The sequence below is a fragment of the Euleptes europaea genome, chromosome 5, assembly GCF_029931775.1.
Source record: "Euleptes europaea isolate rEulEur1 chromosome 5, rEulEur1.hap1, whole genome shotgun sequence".
NCBI lineage: Eukaryota > Metazoa > Chordata > Lepidosauria > Squamata > Sphaerodactylidae > Euleptes > Euleptes europaea.
This window is the reverse complement of record NC_079316.1, coordinates 101,935,557-101,954,745: the sequence shown is the minus strand read 5'-3', so window position 1 is coordinate 101,954,745 and position 19,189 is coordinate 101,935,557.

Genomic DNA, 19,189 nt, shown 5'->3' with positions numbered 1-19,189 from the left:
CACGGTTTTACTGTGTATGACAGGCATACTTTCATAACAAATAAAGCAGGGTATTTAAAGGAAACATTCTGAATTAAATTTTGATATGTTCCAGAGGAGTGGGTAGTTTGTGGGAAGAAATTCACAGATCTTTCAGGATCCCGATATTAATCAGCACAAGATATGACCCTGAGAAACACAATATAGATACGTACTTTTAAAATTTTTGTCAGATATGGCAACTACAGGAATAAGTTTAAAAAATCTAAGCACACAGAAAAATTTATTAATCCCAAACCCCAAATATTTTGCTTGATTAAGGCATTTAATGAGAGTCCCTGCAGCTCATGTTTCAGAAAAGACAAATGGGCAGATCCCTATTCACATCCCACTGGGAGGAGGGGAATATGCCCCTTTGTTTGCTTAGAGAACGGACCCTTGGCTTACCTGTGAGGGGTCCTTCTACTCTGAGGAAGGAGAACATCTTCAGCAGCGGGTGGTTTCCTTCTCATGCTCAGGGAGGCAGGATTCAAAAGTTCCTCTTCCTGTCCCCTAAGATGGGACAGCCCTCTCTCTTACAGTTTGAGCACTTCCCTAGCTAACTTGGACAGAAAGAATAACAAATAGAAATAACACAGGTAACGTGCACGTTTAAAAGGGTAACCATTGTTAGTGATAACTGAATATAGTCTAACCCGACAACCACTTTAAGACAAGGAAGAATTGGATTTTTCCATAATCTCATGAACGCTTAGTGACCTTTTATCACTTCTGGTGCTGTATTCTTGCTTTCACATTGAGTGCTTCGCCTTGGGTGGGCAAGATGTCCTCCTTCCTCAGAGTAGAAGGACCCCTCACAGGTAAGCCAAGGGTCTGTTCTCACTCTGAGGGCAGAGGACATCTTCAGCAGCAGGATTTTAAAAAGCTGTTGTTCTCGGGTGGGATCAGTTGTCATTCACCACTTGCTGCAACACTCTTCTGCCAAGGCTGCATCAGAGAATTGCGTAGGTGTTGTGTTCGTAGTGACGCACAAAGGCAGATGTGGACAACCATGTTGCCGCCTTACAGATTTCTTCAATCGAAGCATTCTTGTTGAATTCTGCCTACGTGGCCGCACTGCATACTGAAGGTAATTCCCTGTAATTCCCGTTGGAATGGGAATGTTGCTATGTTGGTATGCCATCTGTACGCACTGTTGGATGCATTTGCTTGTTGTCACATTGGACATCTTGCTGTCCTTATTGGGTGGGGAGACTGATATGAATAGGGCATCTGTACGCCGGGATGGAACGGAACTGTTCTTTTCAGGTCCACACGTGATGCTCGCTTGACATCTAGAGTATGCCAGTCTTTTTTTTTTCTTGGCTTACACCAGCTGAGGACAGAACGTAGGTAGGCTTGATTCCTGCTTTCTGTGGATCAAGGCAGAGTACTACTTGTCACAATGGAATATACATTAACCCTTTCTCACTGACAGCATCCCAAGTTCCGATACCCTTCTGGCTGAAGTAACTTCCATAAGGAATGAAACCTTCATCCGAAGGTAATTTAATGGCACTTCTCTTAGTGGCTCAAACGGATGTTTTGACGAGGCGTTTAGAACCATCTCGAGTTACCAGGTAGGGAATCTATGTATCACTGGTGGAGACAGGTCAGAGACTCCCTTTAGAAAGGATATTAGATGTGGATGTCTAGTAGTGGAGTAGCCTTCCATTTGTGGTATTACTGTTGCTATAACAGCCACTTGACATCATAGAGTGGATTATTTTAGATCTTATTTCAGACCGTCCAGGAACTCCAGCAGGATACTCCTAGACATGTTCATTGGATCCAGCTGTTTCCTTTGCACTACCATACAAACGTTTTCCAGGTGAAGTTATAGATTTGCCTAGTGGAAAGCCCTCCTGAATGGTGGCTTCCCTTCCTGAATGGTGTTCACAGCATCTTGCGAATATTCCATGTCTAACATCCGTTGCCTCTCAAGGCCCAGGCGGTCAGATGCAGCCATTCTGGGTCCAGGTGAAGTAGATGACCCTGGTGTAGTAGGTTCTGAGACATAGTAGTTCTTGGTAGACATAGTAGTTCTTGGACAGACAGCTCTCGTAATGTCGAAAAAACCAAGGTCTCTGTGGCCTGTGAGGAGCTATGACACTGGCATTCTCCATCCTTATATTCCGTAGGGCCTTTGGAATTACTGGAAGTGGAATGAATGCATGTAAGAGTTCCTTTGGCCACAGGGATAACAAAGCGTTTACCTGTTCTGCTCTTGGATGGACAAATCTCGAGAAGAACCTGAGCTTGGTGGTTCTTTGGAGACGCAAACAGGTCCACTATAGGTTTGTTTGAATACTTCCTGGTTTAAGGACCACTCCCCCTCATCCACCTGTTGACAGCTGAGTTGGTCAGACTGTGAATTTAGAGTGATCTTTATCCGTACCGCCCTCAAGGCAGTCAGATGTATTTCAGCCCTGTTTAGTATTGCTTCTGCGTGTAGGGATGACGTGAGCGCGATCCCCCTTGCTTGTTTACGCGTGCTTTCGCTGAGATGTTGTCTGTCCTGATCAGCATATGATGGTTTTTGATAATTGCTTGAAACTTCTGGATGGCACGCAGTTCCAGCTTGTTAATATGTTGTAGATGTCTGTCTTTGGAGAGATTGGTTAGTCTGGTCGATCAAAGAAGACAGTTTTGGTTGTTCAGGGTAATTTGAGTATTTTTCTTTTGCATGTGTAGCAGCTAATGGGGCTTCAGGAACCACTGAAGTTGTCTTGCATGCAATCTTGCTCAGGAAATAGTTTCTATACAAGACACCATCAGGCCTTGAAAATGGGCTAGAGCTGTGAGGCCAGCTGATTTGGCTTTGCTGATCTGTCCCGCAAATGCCTTGGGGTAGGGATAACAAGTTCCTTGCAGTGTCTAGTATCACCCCCAGATGCAGGATGGTCTGCGAGGGAGTCAAGTTGCTTTGGCCTAGTTCACAGGGAAGCCGTGCTGTTCCTCAAAGATTCAGGACTGTTAGTGTATGTTGGAATGCTGACTGCTCACCATTGTATTGGACAAATAGGGGAAGAAGTGGATTCCCTGTCCCCTTAATAGCACCACCAGGGTGATGAGTATCTTTGTAAAGACCCTAGGGCTGATGAAGTCTGAAGGGGAGCACTCTGAATTGGTAGTGGCGTTGACCGAGGGTGAGCCGCAGATACTTTCTGTGCAATGGGTTTATCGGTATGTGTAGATAGGCCTCAGTCAGGACTATTTATGTTAGAAATGATTGAGGGCTCAGAGCTTTGACAATGGATCGGTTAAGTGTAAGGAATAGTTTAGGAAATGTAGCCTTGGTACTCACCGAGATGGATCTTTCCACTATGAGGAAAAAGGGCATCTTGCAGCTTGGGTTTTCCCGCCCTTTACCCGGGGAGGCAGGACCAAATTTTAACTTCCTGTCTCTCTGGCGGGAAAGCCTACAACTTCCAGTTTTCCAAAAGCATAGACAGATAGAGATAGGAGTAATAACACTGCAACATTGTCAACCATAAAGATAACAGCATATATAGGCTAAACATGTAAAGGGAGGAAACATATATAGATATAGATATATACGCAGATCAACTTGGTAGAATTAGTAGAGTCCAACTGGACAACACGTAACAGGGCTAACAGAAGGTAAGAACCACAGTGTCAGAGGTTAGGACTAAGGCAAATACAGTGGATGGGCCTTGTCATGGGAACTAAGTTCTCTGAGGTTACTCATTATTGGAAGTGTTGAGGAAAAGCTCTATCAAGTTGGCATCATCCCAGCCACTTAAGAGTGACCACCCAGGTGATTAACCTTAGTGTGTAAAAATTTTGGGTGGGCAAGATGCCCTTCTTCCTCAGAGTGGAAAGAGCCATCTCGGTGAGTACCAAGGCTACATTCCCACTCTGAGCGAAGGGCATCTTGCAGCTTGGGCTGTCCAAGAACTCGACCTCCGGGTGGGGGTTAATCGTCCTGTTCCTCGACAACATGCTGGAGAACACGTCTCCCAAAGGCGGCTTCGGCTGAGGCATAGGTGTTTATGCGATAGTGATGCACGAAGGTGGAGACATTGGACCAGGTGGCTGCTTTGCAAATCTCCTCCACCGATGCCCGGTTGTGAAGAGCCGCTGTGGTCGCCGCACTCCGAAAGGAATGGGCAGAGATGCCCTCTGGGATGGTAAGCTTGCTGGCACGATATGCTTCAACGATGCACTGCTTAATTGCCCGGCTGAGAGAGGGTCGGGATAATTTACGACCCTAGTTGGGTCTAGAGAGCGCCACGAAAAGCGAGTCAGAAGATCTGAAGGGAGCCGTTCGGTTGATGTAAATTCTAATGGCTCGAAGGACATCCAAGGTGTGCCACTCCTTTTCCTTTGGGTTGGCTGGGTGAGGACAAAAGGATGGTAGTTGGAGTTCTTGCTGCCTGTGGAACACCGAGTTCACCTTGGGAATAAAGGTAGGATCGAGTCTCAGGACTATTTTGTCTTTATGAAAAATGCATAACTCTTTGCGGATGGAAAGGACTCCAAGTTCCGATATTCTTCTAGCAGAAGTGATAGCTGTTAAGAAGATCACTTTTAGACCTAGGAACCTAAGAGGGACCTCTCGTAAAGGTTCGAAAGGAGGTTTGGTAAGTGCCTGGAGGATGGTGTTGAGCTTCCAGGTGGGGAACCGATGAATAGGAGGAGGGTTGGATTGGAAGACCCCTCTTAGAAAGGCTCTAATTTGAGGATGCTCGGCTAACTTGTAAGCGTCTAATGTTGGAACGATTGTAGAGATAGCGGACACTTGTTTACGTAAGGTGGCAGGTCTAAGGTTTTGATGAACTCCATCCTGCAGGAATTCCAGAAGCGATGGTAAATCAATGAGTAGAGGATCTTTGGACTTCCTGCGGCACCACCTGGCGAAGGTTTTTCAAGTGTACTCATAGATCCTTCTAGTAGAGGGACGTCTGGCTGCGATGATGTTGATGACATCCTTGTTGAGACCCAGATGACTTAGCCGGAGCCTTTCAATGTCCAAACGGCTAGTTGGAACCAAGCCGGGTTGGGATGGATGATGGGACCCTGTTGTAGCAGGTTGGGAAGAAGAGGGAGACACCATGGACTCTGGACCGACATCTGCTGGAGGGCTGCATACCAAGGCCGTCGACGCCAGTCTGGAGCAATCAGAATCACCTTGGCTCTTTCGGAACGAATCTTCCTGATCACCCTTGGCAGGATGGGTAGAGGAGGAAATGCGTAGAGAATTCACCGAGGCCAGGGTGCCAGGAGCGTGTCTATCTTCTCTACTCGTGGATGGTGAAACCTGGAGAAGAATCTGGGAAGGCGGTGATTCACCCCTGACACAAACAGGTCTACCAGTAGAGGGCCTGCTTTGATGTTGACTATCTGAAAGGCCTGGGAGCAGAGAGACCATTCCCCTTCGTTCAGGGAGCGACGACTGAGCCAGTCGGCCTGAATGTTTTGGACTCCCTGAACATGCTCAGCTTGAAGGTGGAGAAGGTTCTTTTCTGCCCACTTTAGAATGATCTGGGCCTCCAGATGCAGGGACGACGATCTGGACCCACCCTGCTTGTTTAGGTGGGCCTTCGTTGAGATATTGTCGGTTCTGATTAGCACATTTTTGGAGCGCAGGAGGGGTTGGAAGTGGAAGAGAGCTAACTGAACCACCCTCAGCTCCAGGATATTGATGTGCAGATTCTGTTCTGATTTGGACCATTGTCCCTGAACTGCTTCCTTGTCCATAGTAGCTCCCCAGCCCTGAAGAGATGCGTCGGTAAAAATCTGGATGGGGTTTGGAAGGATGAAGGGTTTGCCCTTCTGAAGGTCTGGGGCGTGACTCCACCAGAGTAAACTCTTCCTGACCTGATGTGTTACTGGAATGAGCTTGTTGATTTTTAGTGTAATGTGCCGCTGATGTGGTCTGAGGAGCCACTGTAGAGGGCGCGCCCAGGAGGGAGGAGTTGCAAGCAATCACTGTCCGAGTAGACACGCTAGGGATAAGAGGAGTGCCTGGTTCGATTTTGTTATGGTGTTTGCCAGTCTGCCGATCTTTATGGCTTTGTCCTCTGGAAGGAAGATGATGTCCACTGAGGTGTCTATGATCACACCCAAATGTCGAATCCTTTGGGTGGGCGTGAGATGACTTTTTTCTTCGTTGATTAGGAAACCGTGCTTTTCTTGAGTTTGAATGACTCTGCTGGTGTGTGCATGGGATAGATGAACCGTCTGTGAGCAGATTATCAGGTCGTCTAAATAAGGGTGGACTTGGATACCTTCCCGTCTGAGCTGGGCGATCAGGGATACCAGGACCTTGGTGAAGGCCCTTGGAGCAGAGCCAAGTCCGAAGGGAAGTGCCTTGAATGGCAAATGGTTTCCCATGTACGCAAACCTCAGGAACTTCCGATCTGATGGGTGTATCGGAATGTGCAGGTAAGCTTCGCGAAGATCTATGGACGTCATGTAGTCTCTGTGTTTGAGGGCTTCTGTGACGAAGAGCAGGGTCTCCACCCTGAAACGTCTCCGAGGCATGTAGCAGTTGAGAAACTTGAGGTCGAGGATGGACCTCCAGTCCCCGTTCTTCTTGGGGACAGTGAAGAAGATCGAGTAGACCCCCGAGAAAAACCCTCGGGGGCGGGACCTTCTCCACTGCCCCTATGAGCAGAAGATGATGTATGGCGTCCAAGGTTCTCGAGTGCTTTGCCTGGGACCGAGATGCTGGGGATGGGAGGTAGCGGTCTGGGGGAGTCTTTCGGAACTCTATGCTGTAACCGTGTTGAATGGTTTGCAGTACCCAGGCATCCGACTGGGAGGTTGTCCATCATGGGGTGAAATACTGTAGTCTTCCACCCACTGGCAGTGACTTGGCGTCACTGTTTTTGGGCTTCTGGAACCTTTCACTCGTCGCCTCTAAATTGCTGTTGTTGCTGCTGAAAAGGGCGACCATATTGCCCCTGGCGACGAAAGGGCTGCCGGTTGCTAGTCCAGGATGGGTGTCTCTGCTCTGTAGCGAGTGAGAGTGTGGGAGGACCGGAAGGGCCTGGAAAAGGGCCTGGACTCCTTTTTTGGAGGATGGTGCATTTTTTATCCTTAGTCTCTGCCAGCATTTTGTCCGGGTGGTCTCCAAATAACTTTCCGGCCCGGAGAGGGATTGACAATAGCATGGATTTGGAGTTGCCTTCCACCTTCCAAGCTCTCAGCCAAAGAGCCCTACGAATTGCAGCGTTAGAAGACATAGAGCGAGCAGAGAAGGACAGAGCATCCAGGGATGCATCCCCCAGGAAGGCTGAGGCTCTTACTAGTCTGTATACTCCGTCAACTATTCTCCTATCAGCCCCCTGAAGGAGTTGGGAGATCTTATTGGCCCAGGCAATGGACGCTCTGGCCATAATGGCAGCTGTAGTAGTAGCCTGAATCGCCAGGGCTGAGGATTCATGAACTTTCCTGGAGAGAAACTCCATTTTACGGTCGAACTTATCCTTAATAGTTCCCGCCCCATCCTCAGACAAGACATCAGAGGATTGCAAGGATGCTATAGGAGCATCCACTACCGGCAGGCTAAGGAGATTCATGACAGCTGGGGACATATCATATAGCTTTTTTATATATCATATAGCCTCCCTGAGCATGAGAAGGAAACCACCCGCTGCTGAAGATGTCCTCTGCCCTCAGAGTGAGAAGGGCAGCTGCACCTAGAGGAGAAGGAGGAAGAGATTCACAGGGTATATGTTATACCAGCAATGCCTACAGAAGCCATTCAACTGTTAAGTGAATGTCACTAAAGCGTTTATCTGGATGGTTTTTAAGGAAAGCCTTCTGTGCTCCTGAGACAGAAAACCACGAGAGAATCGAGATAAAATGCAAGGAGTAGCAGATTAAGACTGTCAAAGCACTTTCATATTTTTCTTAATTATAAATCATTATTTTTTTAAAAAAAATTAAACACCATTTTTAATTAAGAGGAAATGCAATTTTCTTAATTAAAATTTTACTTTAAAACAACAAAACACACATACAACATAAAACATACATTCCTCATACATAATCAAGGCTCCTATGCTTTCTAATACTAATCTTTGAATCCTGGCATCCAAACAAATCTAAGCAAAAATATAAACATTTGTACTCAAACCTGATTATGTATTACAAGACTAGACTGTTATAATATATTAAAATAAAGTAAATAACACTGCTTATTTATTAAGTCTAGTAATATATACCTATATCTGCACGTATCTGCTACTATGGTCATAATAATAAATTATAATACCAGAAATATTTAGTTTTTTGAACTGAAAAGAGAGTTGCTTATGTAATTATTATATATCACACAACATTTCAAAGTCCAATTTAAAAAAGCACGAGAAAAGTTCTATGAAGGAGGTCCATGCAAACATCTATTTAATTTCACCCAAATAAGAGAGTGGCCGCTGTGCTTTCTGGAAGAGGTGGAGAGATAGCACTGTAAAACCAATCCTAGTGCTAGACAGGCTCAACTTCTACTAATAGGGAACCTCCCCCTGGAACAGACTACATGTATATGGAGATCCTTGTAATGCACAGTATATCCTTGCTTTACTGACTCCACCTGTTCTAATGACCTATTGTAGTACATAGTGGAAGTATGTTATTCTAGAATTCTCTGCAACATACCAAGAACTGAGAATCATAATTAATAAAGTCAATCAGCTCAACTGTACACAACAAATTAATCCACCCAACTGTTCCAAAACCACAAAAAACATGTCATGTTCAAACTTCTAATCTCACATTTTGCACGGAGTGGGAGGGAAATGACTGAAAAGCATGACTAAACTGTCCACACAGGTTTCCTTATGCTTAACAGCAGCAAAAATATTTCAAGGTCAGAAAATATTTTGTTATTTGACTACAAGGGGTATAAGGAAGCTATTTTCCAAAAGGCATACACAAAAAACTAACAGGAAATCTTTGGACACCTTACAGACTAACGAATTTCCACTCTAGCGTGTTTAAAGACAAGAGCCCACTTTGACAAATGCATGCTCCAGTCCATGAAAGTCTGGGGCTAGAATAAAAACGTGTAAATGAAGTATCATAAGACACCCACTTATTTTTGCTGCAACAGAGTAACACTGCTATCCCACTGAAACAAAATGCTTGCAACTTGTTCAAAGTTTTGTCTGTCTAGTGTATTGGGCACTGGGGGGTGGGTGGGTGGGCAATGGCAGATAATAAGAGGAAGTCCTGAAACCTCACACCTAGCATGAATTCAGTTCCCAAAGACTCCTGAATTGGTTATGGGACTCACTTCAAAAGACCGCTTGCTTTCTAACTAACCGCTGATTTCAGCATTCATTTTAAAACACACGGAAGATAAACAAGGCTCTATGTACTTTAAGAGATCCAAACTTGTTATGGGTTACACCACTGTGGACACATTCTTTCCCAAGAATCCATTTCCTTGAGTTCAAACAATGTCGTTTCTACAGTTTCTGAAACATCTCTAAAGTCAACCTTATTAATCTTTCAGTGAATGGACAAAAGCAGAGTGCAAAGGTAATGTTTACACTTCAACAGTAACAGGTTCTTATCTCCCTTTAGGTAAAAAAAAAGTGTTAAAATCAGGCTATTCAAGTACTCCCCACACATGAGAATTAACCCCTAAACCCCCTGACAAGGTTTTAGAATCCTGTATGTCTACAAATGCAGAAACTGAAAAATTTCAGCAAGAATGTCAGGAAGTTTGAGTTGTACAGTGAGTTTGGAAAAGAAAGAAATCAGGGTGTACCTCCTTCTGGAAGAAGCAAGTTTTTGATGGACACATTTGAAAGGAATATTCATGTATTCCATCTTCACCTGAATCCCCTCCAATGGTTAAGAGGCAGCATGGTATAGTGGTTAAGAGTGATGGACCCTAATCTGGAGAACCGGGTTTGATTCCCCATTCCTCCACATGAAGCCTGTTGGGTGACCTTGGGCTAGTCACAGATCTCTCAGCCCCACCTACCTCACAAGGTGTCTGTTGTGGGGAGGGGAAGGGAAGGTGATTGTAAGCCGATTTGATTCTTCCTTAAGTGGTAAAGAAAATGGTAGACATTGGCTATTCATCTACCATTTCTCACTTTAAAAAAGGGGGAAATGAAATTTAATTTTTCCTTGACACGATAAAAAGTTGCCACATCTCTCATGCAACTGACCAATCTTTCCAACATGTAGCTCCCTCCATAACTCGATTGCCCATTTTAAAACTGAACATCAACTGAGCAAATGAGACCAAACAGTTTTGCCCACTGGATTGAAAAAGAAATAAATGTTAGTAAAATTATTATAAACCAATCTCCCCTCCCCACCCCCCAGCATTACCTTTAATCAAAGAGTTAGTTCGTGCTGTATGATCGATATTCTGCAAACTGGTTTCATCTGTATTTCCACTTCATCAATTCCAAAATAAAATTGTAACAATGCATATTTCTTTAAGTCTGTAAAACAAGAAAGAAATCAGAACTAAATTTCAAGCAAATTTTCTCAGTGAAAAGTTATAACTGCTTTTGCTTCATCCAACAACTATACAGTGCTTTTTTGCTTTTACCAGCCAGGATTCAGAGAAATGCAAAACAAATTGTACAGATCCAAGGGTGCTTTGGGCTTGTGTTTCCTTGAGTAGCTCCCAATTACTGATTTGAATTGAAGACTACTTTGCAGCGGCAGAAAAGCAGTACATAAATATAGTGAATACAGATGTAAGTAAAATGACAGGTCTATTTCGAAGATGGACTTTTAAAAACAGCTTGCTACATAGGAGGAGAAGGAGAATTGGTTTTTATATGCCGACTTTCTCTACAATTTAAGGGGACTCAAACTGGCTTACAATCTCCTTCCCTTCCTCTTCCCACAACAGACACCTTGTAAGGTAGGTGGGCCTGAGAGAGTTCAGAGAGAACTCTGACTAGTCCAAGGTAACCCAGCTGGCTTCATGTGTAGGAGTGGGGAAACCAACCCAGTTCACCAGATTACAGTCTGCTGCTCATGTGGAAGACTGGGGAATCAACTCCGGTTCTCCAGATTAGAGTCCATCGCTCTTAACTGCTACACCATGCTGTAGTATATGGGGGATGGAGGGTCTTTCTGTACAAACTTTTAAAAGATCTAGCAAGCATGCCCTGGCATCTACCATATTAGTGCACAACCAGGAAATACTTCACAGTATTAATGCATTTTTTTGCACAGGCTCGATTTTCATAAAAAACAGAAGACTTTTTTTTAGAAGTTAAAAACAGAAATGATTCACAATGAGAATATAATTTTTTGTGAAATATCTATGTTAGCCCATGTCCGGGTGAGAAATATCTTAGGCATCTGAATGCTGAGGCTCCTAAAAATGCTGTCACCCAAGAATTTATACGTTCTCTTCTCAGCTTCATATGCGTCTAACTCCTAACAAAATGTGATGTTTTCCAGGTCTGCCCTCAGTTTTAAATAAACCATTGCTCTAAATAAGAGTCAAATAAATTCAAAGGTGGTGGTGGTGTGTGTGTGTGTGGGGGGGGGACATTTCATTTTCATTCTCACCCCTGGAATGCACGGAAAGGAAATTATGAGGAAACACAAAAAGAATTTGGGTCAAAATAGGCTTTACGACAGAAGGGAAGTTTTGCCTTCTGGGGAGATGTTAAAAATGGCTTGGTAGAATTGCTGGTTTGGTATGGAATCTGTAGCAGTAGTGTGGCCACTTTGAAGGGGGCAAACTTTGGGAAACAGATTTTGTCTAATGACAGCAAAGGACTCCCAGGAAGTAAGGGCATCAGATCCAAACTCCTTCAATACATGGACGCTTCTGCTTGTGCAATGGGGAGGGAAACGATTTTGGCCAATTCCCACTTCATGCTGCAGAGACCACACTGCATCACAGGTCAGGTCACTCCCAAGGGTCCTCTGACCCACTCAGGGGTGAAAAGGGCTGCAGCAGGAGATAGGAAATCTGTTCTGTGAGAGCAGAATGGCTCACAGTTCTTTGGAATCAATCTGCTCCTCTGCACAGACCCTTTTGATTGGCTGCTTCTCTCTCACTTCAGTAGAAGGAGAGATGAACAGGTTTATTTGAAATGCAAAAAGGAAGAATGGAACACAAAGTACAGCTGTCCTCTACCTCCCAGGTCTTTTTCTGTGAATCTGAACTCAAAGGCTTTTCTATGTACATACTTCCAACATATTTATGAAAATGTAATTCTTGTAACAGTTTTCCTTCAGGTTGGTTCTTGGCAGGATTGTACCAGCATCCCAAGTCAACAACCTCTCATCAATCATCATTCCTTTACTGGCACAAAATCACAATACAAAAGGTTACAAAAGGAATGGAAATATTAAAAGGTGCCCTTTACAATATAGTTAAAAGACAGTTACATCAAGTAATACTTAGTTGATACCGCCATCTAATTAACTGTTTGGCGTTCTTTTAAAACAAACTTTAAAAACTGAGCCACCGTCTCCAATATTTGGGGCGAACGATTGTTCAATAAATAGGAAATGTTAAGAGAGTCTGAGACATTCAGTCTATTTACCAATAGGGGGCTTAGTAGTTCATCACGTGATTCTGCATAAAAACTGCAATAAAATAAAACATGAACAACTGTTTCGCTACAATTGTTGTCACAAGGGCAAAGCCTTTCAGAAAGAGGGATTTTCCAAAATCTACCTTCGAGTAGCTCAACAACCTCTCACTTGGGGTTTAGCACAAAGTGGGGAAAATCATCTTAGGACCAGCAATCCACGAAGAGCTAGTATAAAAGCCACAGCAGAAACATCACAATACTGGAGAAGCCAGAGGAAAAAGTTTAAGGGAACTAATTCTACGGACATCCTTTGCACATTCACAACACAGAGACTATGGCTAATATACAACTTGGGAGCCACAGACTTCACTAATTACTAAGGGCTTAAGTCACAAAACCAGAAGTGTTCTCACTACCCTTCAAGTTGTCCCATAGAAGTAAGGATTTGAAAAGTTAGATCATAGTCTTTCTAGCAATTATGGAGGTTGTTTTTCTTGGGAAGGCAATGTAACCAGTTGTTTATTCTTTTTCTTCATCTTGATTCAAACTGGTTTCTTTTTGAATGAACTATCACAAAACTCAAAAAAAAAAAGTTCCAGGATCTCCCCCCACCCCCAATCCCAGAGCTTCATAATAACCTTTTCTATTACAAGGTCAAAATCCATCTCACTCCATGCTCATTAGTAAGCACTCCTATCACTGGTGTAACAGCCTTGGTAATAAATAATACATTTGTGTAAAATGGAGCAACATGAAACTAGCCTGAATATCAGATTGCACCAGTTCTTAAAGGAGCAGTCTTTGCCAAGTAGATATGTTGACATTTAATTTTCATATCAAACACAGAAAAAGTTAACCTTTGCATGTGGAGAAGCTTTATTTTAATTAATTATAAACAAATCGGGGAACTGCAAGGACTTGCGGAGGACATCTAATTCCTCCTTCCGGAAAGCCCCCACAGCCTCTCCTTTTCCTGCTTCCTTCTCTACTTCCCACACACCATGCAACTTGCCCTTATCTGCCCCCGTCTTCAGCTTTCCCTCCTTCCCTCCCTTTGGCAGTATCTACCCAGAAAAAACTATGGTGGGGAACCCACAAGGACCTGCGAAGAGAACTTCATTTCCCCCTGTATCCCCTTTTCCCACACTATTGCCCTTTCCCCTCCTTCTGGAAACCCTAAATATCCTTATCTTTCCCTGCTTTCTTTCCTCCTTCCCACCTGCTACCCCTCCCAAACTGCCTCTGTTTGAGCTGGAGGAATTAGCTACTGGAGACTAACTTAGTGAGAGGGAGGGGGTATGAGATCTTTATACCAATTTTTATGGTGACACCAATGGAAATACCTTTAATAATGAAGCGTTGTTATAATTTTAAGGGATTTTAAACACATACAGCAATAAAATCATACTCCCGATACACTCAGAGTCTAAGAAATAAAAGAGAAGAGGGGAGGACACAATGATATGAGGGCATTGCAGGTGATATTTACCAGTCAGAAGAATGCAACGTCTAAATGATAGCAACGCTGAGCAGCAGATAAATGACCAGCATCTCTCAGAAGGAAAAAGCCTTATGGATGTAAGGGGTGGGTGTCTCAGATCAAGTAAAACATACACACACATGAATGGCAAAAAAGGCCACTACTTATACCCCAAAATGAGTCCTGGGGCAGTATACTACCTAGCAACACAATGGGTTTTGCCAGGGGGAAAACGTTTAATTACTCCTTGAGTAGTCGACATATTAAAGTATGGAAGAACATGAGGTACTGGCAACAGAGAAGAATACCTTAGTTTGACTGATTAAATACCTGCAGTGGCTGTAGTATAAAGTTTTAGATATGTGAAGATGTTTGGGAGATTTTCCCAGGAAGGGAGGAGTAGACAGGAGATGTCTTGGTTTAATCTACTCAGCAAGTTAGATGGAGCTGGAGGATGAATCTAGATATGCCACAAGACTGGTCAGAGTTCTATATGGACTCTGATTGCTGATGAGATTATGGTGTTGTGCTATCAGTCCCAGATGTCTGCTTGGAGTGCTTCATTAAGGATGTGAGGGAGGCTCGTTTACTCCCTATTGTTCCAGCTTTCCCACCTCGAGGTCAGAGGTATGCAAACCAACCCATCTCTGTCTTACAGCGTCCAAAGCTTTACACAGGTCACCAAGATGGCTTCCAGAGCCCTGGAAACTTTGGCTCACCTTGGTAAAGCAGCGCCCTTCTATTCACGAAAGTGGCTGGTCGCAGTGCTTCCACGATGGTTCTGAGGGTCTCCATACGGAAGTGTTTGGTTTGTATGGAACGATTCAGGAACTTTAGATCTAGAATTGCTCCCCAGTCCCCGTTCTTTTTTGGGACCGTGAAGAACATGGAATAAATTCCTTGGAGGCGTTCCAGAGTGGGCACTTTCTCTATTGCTCCTATTTGGAGCAGATGATGGCCTTCATAGATCTTTGATGCTTTACCGCACTGCGGTAGCGTGGTGACAGGATCAGCGATCTGGAGGTTTGCGCTGAAATTCTATTAGGTAACCTTGTTGAATCAGTTGCAGTACCCAGGCATCCGCCTGGGACTGGCGCCACTGCGGAAGGAAAAGCTGTAACCTTCCCCCCACTACAGCCGTCCTGGCGTCACTGCTTATTTCCTTTGGGGAACTTGTCATGCTTGCCCCCCCCTGAAGGACTGTGACTGAAAGAGTCGACTGAATCTATCGAAGTGTCGGAAGGAACCTCTTTGTAAGGTCCGAGTTCACCTGTCAGATCCCAATCACCAAACGTCCAGACAGAGTAGTCTAATAAGCTGGTTTATTCAGGAAGCAGGAGGTGAGTAGCAGAAAGTCACAGGGAAAGGTATGAGGACTCTAATGGGGGGGAAAGAGCAGGTTGGAACATATACAGAAAACCAAAGGCACAGCTGGATCCCAGGCCAAGCCTGGTTCTCATGGTAGATTACAGTTATCACGCAAACAGAGAGCGAGCAGACATAACAACCTTCTGAGTTACACAACCTTGGAGGCCAGCTGCACTCCCAGGCCTGGAGCTCACACACTTTGAGGACCACTGAGGATGTCTCTGATCCTGTCTGAATCTCGATAAGGTATGGTAGGATCGAAAGGACTGAGAATGTTGGCCATAATGAGAATCCTTTCTTTGAGACTCAAGGAAGGTTTGATTCTTGTCCTTAATTTCGGAGAGCATCTTGTCCAAACACCCTCCAAATAATTCCCCCCCCCCTTGTAAGGGTGTGCCATAAGTGTGGCCTTGGCTCTGTAGTTAGTTGACCATGGCCTGATCCAAAGAGCCCTGCAGACAGCCGTATTAGAAGCTACTGCCCTGGATGCAAAAATCACAGCATCCAAGGATGCGTCTGCCATAAAGGAGGAAGACTTTAACACTCGGGGCAGGCCCTCAGCTACTTTTTATCTGCTGTGGGTAGAAGCTGTGTGAGTTTCTTAACCCAAGCATTAGATGCTCTAGCCATAAGGGCTATCGAAGTATTAGCTTGAATAGATAGAGCAGCCGCCTCATGGATTTTTCTGGAAAGGAACTCCATCTTCCTATCCAGTTGGTCCTTAACAAATCCTACTCCGTCTTCTGCAAAAAAGTCGGAGGACTGAAGTGCAGTAACTGGAGCATCCACAACAGGCAGCTCCAGCATCTCCATAGCGTAAGGAGCCATTTCATATAGCTTTTTGGCGCTGCCAGAAAACTGTTATGTAGAGGCTTGTCCCGTTCTGACCTAATGACTTTCTCAAATTATTCTGGCAGTGGAACCTTAACTGACTGGGCATCACATAGTGGAAAATATTCCTTAGAGCCCTTACGCCTGGATTTGGGTTTGGACTCCTCAGAGACCTCAGCCTCCTCTGATAAATCTAAGGCAAATAAGGCCTTGGCCAAAAGGGCTTGAAAATCATCAGGACAGAACAGCCGGGGCTGCTGTTCCTGCATAACTGGGAGCTCTTCATCAGATACGAACTCTCCCTCCTCCTTATCAGCTCCTGAGGCCATGTCTACAGAAGAGCAGTCATCCCTATTGGGCTGCTCTTGGAAGTTTTGCACAGATTTCATAGCCACTTTAGTTGGCCATTGTCTGGAGGTGCCTGCCATATTACCTTCAGGTTCCTCCCGGAGAGGGTCTGATATAGCTGAATAAACTGGGGAAGCTGCCAGATACCCCTGTATATTAGGATGGTAAAATCCTTGTGTTGGATAAGCCTGTTGAAAAGGGAGAATGAAAGCCTGAAGCCTCTGAAAGTGCTTCTTTAAGGAACCATCTATCATTGAATGCACTTGCTCAAAGGTAGGGTGTTTGGGGGGGCACCCTTCATCCGAAGGGGGTGGTACATTACCCTCCGTTGTCTTCTGTGCAACCAAATCCGTTGGCGCGACAGAATATCCGGCGGAGACCGTGTAGGTCGAAGCGGAACTCTGGATAAGATGGCGTTTGTTACTGCCTGCTTTCCCCCCACCATTTGTCTTCATCTTTTTGGTGGCTTTTCCATTCGGCTCAGAAGGCAGAGAAGGCTTGCCGGGCTCCCTTTCCGATAGCCCGCCAGAGCGGCTAGCGGCAGAGGCCGATTTTAGTGCCAAATCCTGGTCTGCATCGGAAAGGAGCTCGATCTCCTCCGATGCAATCTTTGCGGCAGCCATTTTGTGTCTCGCGGTTATTCCCGTGGCTCCTCTAATCTTCCCGCGGCTCAGCTGTTAGGCGGGAAGGAACCCAGGCGCTTTCACTCCACACTCACTCACACAAACAGGAGGGGGGGAGGAAGGGAAAACTATTTCAGAATGAAGAGAAGGGGAAAAACAAATCCTTAGACTACTTTCACTTTCTGTCCTAGTTCCAGCTATGGCTGGACGTGCTCCCCCAGCGAAGGCAGGAGAAGAACTGAAGTGAAGGCGTTCCTCGCCCAGGAGACAGGAAGTTGTTTAGTTAGTCCTGCCTCCCCCTAGCAATGGAGTGAGAAACATCCAAGATTCAAGATGCCCTTCCTTCAGAGCGGGAAAACCCTCCCCTTCCCCAATTGTTCCTGTGTCTTCACATCTCTAGCTGGCACTACCCCTAAAGGTTGCCTACAGATGAAAGTTCTTTCTATTCTTAAGCAGCAAGATCTGGACACAATTATCCACAAACTTCCAAGTGGGGGCAAATATGAAGACAAAATCAGAAGAGAAACCAACTTCTCAAAAAATGCCACATTCCACTCGAGCCTAACACTTTCCAGCAATAAACCTCCTTCAAGGGCAATCTGCAAACATAAACCTAAACACAATCAAACAGTTGAAATACAGCCACAGAACTGGCCCAAACAGCAAAATCCATGCTGTTTACAAATTATTCATTCATAGAAAGATCAAGTTAAACCAGAATGCATACCCATTTTAAAATGCAAAAGACAAGGATGCACAAAATATAAGCTACTAACAAACTTCATTCTAACCTCAAAATAGCTGGCAAACCTTTCTAGAAAAATGCTTCCTAAAATCTATCACAAACGGGTTTCGATTGGAAGAACTGTGCATAGAATTGCACTTTAAAGGGGAAGTCAGCTACAGTTCCTGATTACACAATTTACACTCAAGGTTACTACAATGCTTGACCTTGATTTCTGAGCAGCAGCACAAAAACACACATGGTCATTGAGCGGGCATTTTGGCCAGCTGAAGATGCGGTTCCGTGGCCTCCACCATATGGAAGAGCGCTGGGCAATGCACCCCCGGCAGTCACCAAGCTCTTTGCCATCTGTTCTATGCTCCACAACATGGGCATCTGGCAACAGATATAGAAGTAGTTTTTTTTTTAAGCAGTCAGCCAGCCTGGCTAAGGAATCAGGCTGTGGAAGGAACTGCACCTTCGTACAGATAGCTGGTGCCTCCAGGAGGCAATCCCAGGCACCCACCTCACAAAGGGTGGGTGCTCCTAGCTCTGATGGCACTGGGTGCCCAGTAAACAGGTGCCTCCTGGAACCTGGTATACCATCCATTTCAATATTGTTATAGTTGTCATTTCCCTCAAAGCGGCCAGCCAGAAGTCTGACATGCACAACAGCCACAGCACTAATCCTTTTTGAAAACACCCACTACAAAGCTCAAACTATGCAGCTTTTTCTCGCACTTTCCCTTCATTAGCATACCAAAATAGGGCCAAGGTTTCTGAGATCCACCGGGCCCTTCCAGGCTTCCCTAGTTCTAGACCTCCTGAAATTGACCAGCATTCTCCCCCCCACACACACACACACCCCGAAAGAAAGCCATCCAATTCAAATGCTGGTGGCGAGGCAGTTTGGACTTGAGGACAGGAATAAAATAACTAGGCTGGGGCCTTTGTATGTTGAATTTCAGGCTGGGTTGCCATTCTGACAGCATGATTAAGCCACTTCATTGCCTTTAATCCTCATACGCTCAAGAGTCCAACTAGGGCTGTCACATCAAGTGATAGAAGGACTGTTAGAAAACAGTGTTGTACATACCCGGAACTGTTGTTCATCAAGTGTCTCAGGCCATCACACTTTCTCCCTTACTTGTCTGGTGCAGAGTGAGCATCTCCTTAGTATCTCGAAGGGAGCACCTCTGCCACAATGGAATTGGTGATGGGATGGGGAAAGAGAAATTCAGAACCTTGTTCTTTAATTCTACAGAGGTTCTCTATCTTTTTGGTTGAG